Source organism: Helianthus annuus, chromosome 7 (assembly GCF_002127325.2).
Source record: "Helianthus annuus cultivar XRQ/B chromosome 7, HanXRQr2.0-SUNRISE, whole genome shotgun sequence".
Classification (NCBI taxonomy): Eukaryota; Viridiplantae; Streptophyta; class Magnoliopsida; order Asterales; family Asteraceae; genus Helianthus; species Helianthus annuus.
Window position 1 is genome coordinate 47732711 of NC_035439.2, and position 8606 is coordinate 47741316.

The window sequence follows — 8606 nt, forward strand, 5'->3', positions numbered from 1 at the left end:
TGCAACTAACGGGGTTAATCTCTAAAGTTAACCTATTAACATAACTAAACTCTAACTGTATGATTGGAATCCAACCGGATACCCTTTCCCCCTAATGGGATCGGCCAACATGAGGTGACAAGAGGGTACAACTTTTGATTTTTATATTGCATATGTCGGATATCTAGAAGACATGGAAACCGTTGGACGAAAGGACTTGATTTTCTCTATAAAAACCCTCCACCTCTCACTAGAAACTTCACACATTACAAAGCACCATCACCACTCTCTCCCTTGCCCCTCCCATTCTCGGCCGAAAGCACACCCCCACCATCCATCAATTTCGAGCTCTTGTTCATCCATTCCAAGCTTATACAAGGCTTACGGATCACGTATAAGGAAGCTTGAAGCAAGCGGAAGTTGAAGGACCTCGTTTCTTTGCTTTTATCCACGCCATTTTCGACTAGATTCTTCCCTAGCCCCGAGCTAGAGGTATAATGTTTAAAACTCACTCTCGATCGTATCTAAAGTGGTTAATATGATTTTTAACGGTTAAAAGTCGGAATCATGCGTTTTGAGTCTTTAAAGGCTACTAAAACTCGAATATTGTTGGTTAAAAGCTCATAACATGTGTAAAAGTCGTAGTATTCGAATATGTTGACTATTGAGGCCCGATCTACGTTGTGGTGGCTCTTATCATCGTTTAACCCGACTTTGTTAAGATCACGAATCTTGACATACGCTTGTTTCTATCGGTACGAGGGTTAAAAGGTGAAACTCCACCACACGAGAAACATGAACTTGTGTAAAAGTATTTTGACTTGTAAAATAGTATTTAAAACGAGCCGATCTACGAATGTACAAGTGGTATATTCGTAGAACCAAGTGTCGAGAAAATCATGTTTTATAAAAGTTGGGTGATATGTTAACAAATATGATTTTTACAAACTACAAGTGTATAAACACTTGTGAAACGAAAGATCCGACAAAATAACAATTTTTACAAAAGATGACGGGAAGTTGTAAAGGATGATTTATTCTAAAAACGGGGATTTTACAAGATTAAACTATTTTATACATAGATCCACCAAATATAACGAGATCTACACAATAGTTTTCGGAAAAACTACAAGTTCGTGTAATAATGCGATTTTACATACTAGTCTACAAGTTTGATGTATTGAAACTGGTTTGAAGTATCGGAAATTGATTGGTTGATTTAAAGAAATTGTTGAAGTGATTTTGTAAAAGAAAATGATACGCTTGAAAGCGTGGCCACCTCCAGTTACAGGGGAAACTCTGGCGAAATTTTTCTAAAATCTAACACTTAGAGTTATTTGCAAGTGTTAAACTATTTTGAGATGTTTTCAAAATACATTTCGCCATGACTTTATTTATTAAATAATCGGAGGTGGGATTTTCACAAAAACTAAACGTGATAAATATTTATTCGATAAATATATTTTTCACCACACTGTTTATGATTATTTTGTGAAAATATATAAATATTATTTTTAGAGTAAAAATAATATTTACAAACTTTGACGAACCCCAAAATAATACCAACGCCTACACGACAAACATATAAGTTACAACGGTAATTACTATTACCACTAAATCGCCAAAACGTAACTTACGCTTTATACGGAAATATTCATAAATGCGTATTTTGTCAACGTATTATTTTGGAAAGTATTATGTAAAAAGAAAATATATTATTTTTGAGAAAAATAATTATATTTTGGGATGAGAAATAAAATATATTAAGTGAGACTTAATATTATAAACGCACATGTATTAATTCCCCCATCCTTGGGAAGGAGATTAACTACCAAATATATACAAGGAACAGTTGTCTAACTGTTTCCCGAAAATTAAACTATAAAGCTAAAGCACGGCCATCCGTCTAATAGAATTAGCACATGTAGGTCGTTGCACAGCTTTCGGACATTTGGAGTGCTTGATTTAGCGACGCACTGACTGTGAGTTCATGTCCCCCTTTTCTCTTAACTCTTTTCAGTTTTATAAACTGCGGGGGTGAAATACATGTTACTATGATTATGAATACTTGATACATGGTATGGTTAGCGTAAAGAGGGTTATTACTTAGATCATGTGAGTGGGTAGGCGGGAACTGGAGGCCATTAATCCTCATGGTAGGACCGAGGGACGTAAGCGGTAGATCTATCTGGGTGTAGCGAGCCCAACTCCAGGTCCAGCATAACGGACCTTGGGGTGACTTTGTGCCCGACGCGAAATCCGCTAGGTTTGAGTCTTCCTACTTGCACTTCACACATATCAGTGGACTTGCAAACCATTGGTGATCTCTTTTTCCTTATTTGCTACATACCAGGGTTTTGATAAATACAAAGGTTTATTTACTCACTTTCGCATGAACTCGCTCAACATTATTGTTGATTTTTCAACTTACATGTATTTCAGGGAATTAAAGGTCTGGCACGGTATGGCATGTTTTCCGCTGCATAAGTCACCAGGGTCATCCAGGGTTCGGGGAATGTGACTCTTTCCTGGACAAGTCACAGTCCTTGGATCATGTTTATGTTATGTTTGAGTTTGTAATGTCTAGACAAGTTATGGTTGTTGGGTGTTAACCCGTAAGACAATGTTTTACTATTTTACTTTTAATGGATGATCTTGCATATTTTTAATTCATATAGCTTTGTTATGGTTAAGCTATGGTATTAAGAAGTCACACCAAATTAACCACGCTTCCGCAAAGCCAGGGTGTGACAGCTTGGTTTCAGAGCTCTGATCATAGCGAACTAGGATTCCTTCTTGAGTCTAGACTATGATCACTAGGGCTCTCACGAAAACATTTTTACTGCATACCACTTAAGTCCAGATCCAAAACGTTTTTATAAACAAATGTTGAGCACAATTTATTTTATTTTTAGGCTCAGTCTGGGAGGCTGAGGCTCGGTCTGAGAGGCCGAGGCTCGGTCTGAGAGGCCGAGGCTCGATCTACTGGATCGAGGTAGTTGTCTAGTGGGACTAGGAAGTCAGTCTGGGAGGCTGGGAGAATTGACTAGTGGGACTAGGGAGTCAGTCTGGGAGGCTGGGAGAATTGACTAGTGGGACTAGGGAGTCAGTCTGGGAGGCTGGGAGAATTGGCTAGTGGGACTAGGAAGTCAGTCTGGGAGGCTGGGAAAGTTGGCTAGTGGGACTAGGAAGGACAGTCTGGGAGGCTGGGAGGCTAGTGGGACTAGGAGGATTATGTGAATATTACTTGGTAACTTGTGTGATTACCTGATTTACTGATTTTTGTGCATGTTTGTGTTTATATTACAGACCCATGGACTCACCAGCCACGGGTGATTCAGATACCACCGGACCTTTACCCATAGTATCGGACGACATTGTGTCTTCAGAGCACGAGGTGCATACCTCCGACTTCACCAGCACCGATGACGATGACTTCCAGCCCTTCGCTCTGCCCGATGGCGCTGATGAGCATATCGATGACCCACCTTCTGAATATCTTCCCTTGGTAGCGATTCCAGCTCCCATACCCCTTGCTTCTTATCCAGCATACGACTTGCTACTCGACGCCGAGGCTGACGGCGACATTGATCTCTTTGAGGACGAGCCTTACGAGGATGAGATTCCTGATGCAGCCCCTTTTCCCGCTGGCGATCTTTTGATGATTGCTGGTGCTCCTGTTGAGGACTCGCCCGCCCATTCGCCAGTCCCAGACTCCTTTGAGTCTGTGGCATCTGCACCGCCTCACGAGGTGAGCACGCAGCATTTTGTACACGACTCGGACCCCGATCAGGCATCTTCTGCCGCACCCATCCCGAGCTTTGTGTTCGAGCACGACGACATTGAGGATTCTGATCCCGTTTTTCCTCCAGGATTTGATCCTGACCGCGATATTGAGTATATTCCTATGGACCAGCATATGGAGGACCCTGTTGATCCCGTTGATCCTGTTGATCCCTTTGATCCAGAGTTTGATTTTGATATGGCTTTTGATGACCCAGAGCCTGCCTTGGCCCCAGAGCAGGCAGTTACTCTAGATCCTGTGCATGAGCATGACCTGGTACATGCCGGCATTCCTGATGAGCCCATATTAGCAGACCCACCTGTTGGTGATGTTCCTTTGATTGCTGATGATCATGCTATAGCTGATGATCCTGTTGTTGATCCACCTTTTGTTGATCCCCTTTGATTGCTGATATCCCTATCGACCACCCAGTTGAGCATGTTGCACCAGTTGACCCTGTCATTGCTCCATTCGATCCTGTTCCGCTCGAGCCTGAGCACGCTCTTTTTGCTGATCACCTGGATCCACCCGATGATGACGCTCAGCACGGTTGGATACCTGCTGACGAGGATGTTCCACCGTTTCCCCCCATCACACTGATGCACATCATGCTGATTTCTCATTTCAGATCCCTGTGACACGATCCGATGATTTCACCTTTCCGATCCCTCAGATTATACCTCCAGCGAGGCCTGGAGAGGGCTCTTCAGCCCACCCTTTTGGGCACATACCGATGCCTATTCCTTTCGTGCCCCAGATGACATCTGTACCATCTTCTGTTTCACCTGTTCATGCAGCACCATTCGATCCCACCAGTACACCACTGCTTTGGTCATCTTCCTCTCCGATGCCACCCACTGATCCATATCATCCATTCCATATGGGGTACACCATAGAGGACGTCTTGATGTCCTTTGTCCATCAGCATGAGTCCCATACGCAGCGACTCCAGGAGCTCGAGAGAGCTCAGCTATCACTAGGTCCATGTCATGGTCAGACATCCTCATCTTTTCAGCCGTTTCGATCATTACCCCCGGACTTCGCTGCCCGACTTCTGACTTTGGAGCAGCAGATCGCTTCTGTTATTCACACTCAGCAGGCGATGGAGGAGGACTGGCTTCATCTACGCCGCTTACTCTACACTCACTTTCCCCCTCCTCCACCCCCATCCGCATAGAGCTCATCGGTGCTATAGAGGTAGACGTTGGTGAGACGACAGCGATTGTGACTGCACAGCCTTTTGGAGACCACCTGATGTTACTGACTTTTGTTGATACTTATTTGATGTACCTGATGTATGTGATACTGATATGATATGGTTTTGTACAGGGGTGATGTAGCCCCTATTTGATTGATGGTTGTATGCCACACTTACTACACTTTATGGTCTCGATATATGTAGCAATCGCGGTATTCTCACCATATCTGATTCACTTGATTGCTTATTTATATTTTTGTGACATGGGATGTTGGGACATGGGATGTTGTGTGTATAATGAGTATAACATGAGATGTTATGTGCTATTACTATTACTATATTCGTATGCTTACTATGGCCTGACCAACGTATACATCTTTAGAAGATGGCGCCAAGACGACAACCTCAGCCAATGCCTACTACTCAGGACGAACTACAGCAAGTCATTGCTGCTGCTATTGCTCAATATGCTGCCTCTCAAGGAGGAATGAGTGGAAGCAACTCCGGCAACACGGGCAACAACAACAATCCACCGCATGGGTGTACTTACAAACAATTCTTGGACTGTAAGCCCGTAAACTTCGATGGCACAGGAGGTGCTGTCTCCTTCGTTCGCTGGGCAGAGAAAACCGAGTCCATACTTCGCATGAGCAAATGCGCGCTGGATCAACAAGTCACTTACATCTCAGGGCTATTTGTGGATGGAGCCCTATCCTGGTGGAATCTACAGGTCCAGACCCTTGGCGAAGCTGCGGCTTACGCACTGACCTGGACTGAGTTGAAAGAACTTATGCGCAAGAAGTACTGTTCTCGCGCTGAAATTCAGAGATTGGAGACCGAGTTTTGGCATCTAAAAATGGAAGGTCCCAAGATAGCGGAATATGTTCAAAGGTTCCACGATTTGTCGCATGTGGTACCCTATATGGTTACACCGGAGTTCAAGAGAATTGAACGTTTCATTTGGGGACTAGCTCCTCAAATCATTAGTATGGTGACCTCTTCCAAACCAGCAACAATCACTGAAGCCATTGATTTGAGTGTGGCTCTCACCGAAGAGGCGATCCGGTTGAACAAGTTTGATGAAGTCGAGCCGAAGAAGAAAGAGACTCACGTGGAGTCGTCAGGTGGAAACAAGCGAAAATTTTCGAATTTCAAGCAAGGCACCGGGATGGTGGTTAAGAAAGGGGAATCGAATGCGCCAGCTCAAGATTCGGCTGGTGGGAAGACTGGTCATTCAAAGGATTCTTGCTGGGCTAATGCTGGCCCGGGAGGCCAAGGAGGATATGGGAATAGGAACAACCGTGGTGGTGCTGGGAACCGCCCACAAGGAAACCAGGGAGGTGATGGGAACCGTGCCAATCTTGCTAACCAAGCAGGCGCCATGAACCGAAACCAGGGAAACCATCAAGCTGGAAACAATGGTGGAAACGGGCAGAGGCCCGGATGTTTTAACTGCGGAGATCAAGGGCATTACAAAAGGAATTGCCCAGAATTAAACCAGGCACGCGGAAGAGTTTTTAACATGGAAGCCAGGGAAGCGCGCCAGGATCCCAATGTTGTCACTGGTACGTTCCCTGTAAACCAACGCTATGCATCCGTTTTGTTTGATACTGGTGCCGATTATAGCTTCGTGTCGTTAGAATTTAAGAATATGCTTGGTTTAGCCGCTAGTAAGTTAGATATTCCGTACTCGATCGAATTAGCGAATGGGAAGTTGGTAGAAGCCAATGAAGTGATTCGAGGTTGCGTAATCGAATTGGGAGAGCGTGAGTTCGCTCTGGATCTACTACCAGTCCAGTTGGGAAGCTTCGACGTGGTAGTAGGGATGGATTGGTTATCGAGTAACAAAGCAGAGATAGTTTGTCACGAGAAGATAATTCGTATTCCGACCAATGATGGTGAGACCATTGTTGTTCATGGGGAGAAGCGTGAGACGCCGTTGAGGATGATTAGCTGCCTGAAAGCAAGGAAGTGTTTGCAGAAAGGATGTGTTGCTTTTCTGGCACACATTGTGGATAAAAAGGCTGCTGAGCCGAAGATCGAAGACATCCCTGTCGTGAGGGAATACCCAGAAGTCTTTCCAGAAGACTTACCTGGATTGCCGCCTCAGAGACAAGTAGAGTTCCACATTGATTTAGTTCCAGGCGCCGCGCCTGTGGCTAAGGCACCTTACAGACTTGCTCCGTCTGAGATGCAGGAACTGTCGACACAACTTCAAGAGTTGTTAGACAAGGGATTTATCCGACCAAGCTTCTCGCCTTGGGGAGCTCCAGTTTTGTTTGTCAAGAAGAAGGACGGTAGTTTCCGGATGTGTATTGACTATAGAGAGTTGAACAAACTGACGATCAAGAATAGGTATCCTTTGCCAAGAATCGATGATCTGTTTGACCAACTACAAGGTTCAAGCTTCTATTCAAAGATCGATCTTCGATCTGGATACCATCAGCTACGGATACAGGAGGAGAGTATCCCGAAGACAGCCTTCAGAACTCGATATGGACACTACGAGTTTCTCGTTATGCCGTTTGGTCTGACAAACGCACCTGCTGTGTTCATGGATCTGATGAATCGAGTTTGCAAGCCGTACCTGGATAAGTTCGTGATTGTATTCATCGACGACATCTTGATTTATTCAAAGACAAAGGCTGAGCACGAGCAACATCTTAGAGCTATTCTAGAGTTGCTGAAGAAGGAACAGCTGTACGCCAAGTTCTCTAAGTGTGAGTTTTGGCTACGAGAAGTGCAATTCCTTGGGCACGTGGTAAACGGAGATGGAATCCACGTGGATCCCACCAAGATCGAGGCAATCAAGAATTGGGAAACGCCAAAGACGCCAACCGAAATCCGGCAATTCTTGGGTTTGGCTGGCTACTACGAAGATTTATTGAGGATTTCTCTAAAATCGCTCAACCATTGACACTCCTCACGCAAAAGGATAAGAAGTTTGATTGGGGAATCAAACAGGATGAAGCGTTTCAGGTATTGAAAGATAAGCTTTGTAACGCACCAATATTAGCTCTACCAGAAGGCACTGATGATTTGTGGTATACTGCGACGCATCGCTTCAAGGATTGGGTTGTGTGTTGATGCAACGTCAAAAGGTTATTGCTTACGCGTCACGCCAACTGAAAGTGCACGAAAAGAATTATACCACGCATGATTTGGAGCTTGGCGCAGTGGTTTTCGCTTTGAAGATCTGGAGACACTACCTTTATGGTACGAAATGCACAATCTTCACAGATCACAAGAGCCTCCAACATATATTCAACCAGAAGGAGTTGAACATGAGGCCAAAGGCGATGGGTCGAGTTGTTGAACGATTACGACTGCGAGATCAAGTATCATCCAGGGAAGGCGAATGTGGTCGCTGATGCCCTAAGTCGTAAAGAAAGAATCAAGCCCATAAGGGTTAGGGCTATGGAAATGATAATTCAAACCGACATTTCCTCGCGCGTTCGTGCAGCACAGAAGGAAGCTCTCAAGGAGGGAAACCTTGAGGAAGAATATCTCCGTGGGATGGAGAAGATATTGGTGCCAAACAGGGAAGGAACGTTGTGTTTTGGGAAAAGGATTTGGGTTCCTCTGTTTGGTGGTTTAGAGAGGTTATCTTTGATGAAGCTCACAAGTCGCGGTACTCTATCCACC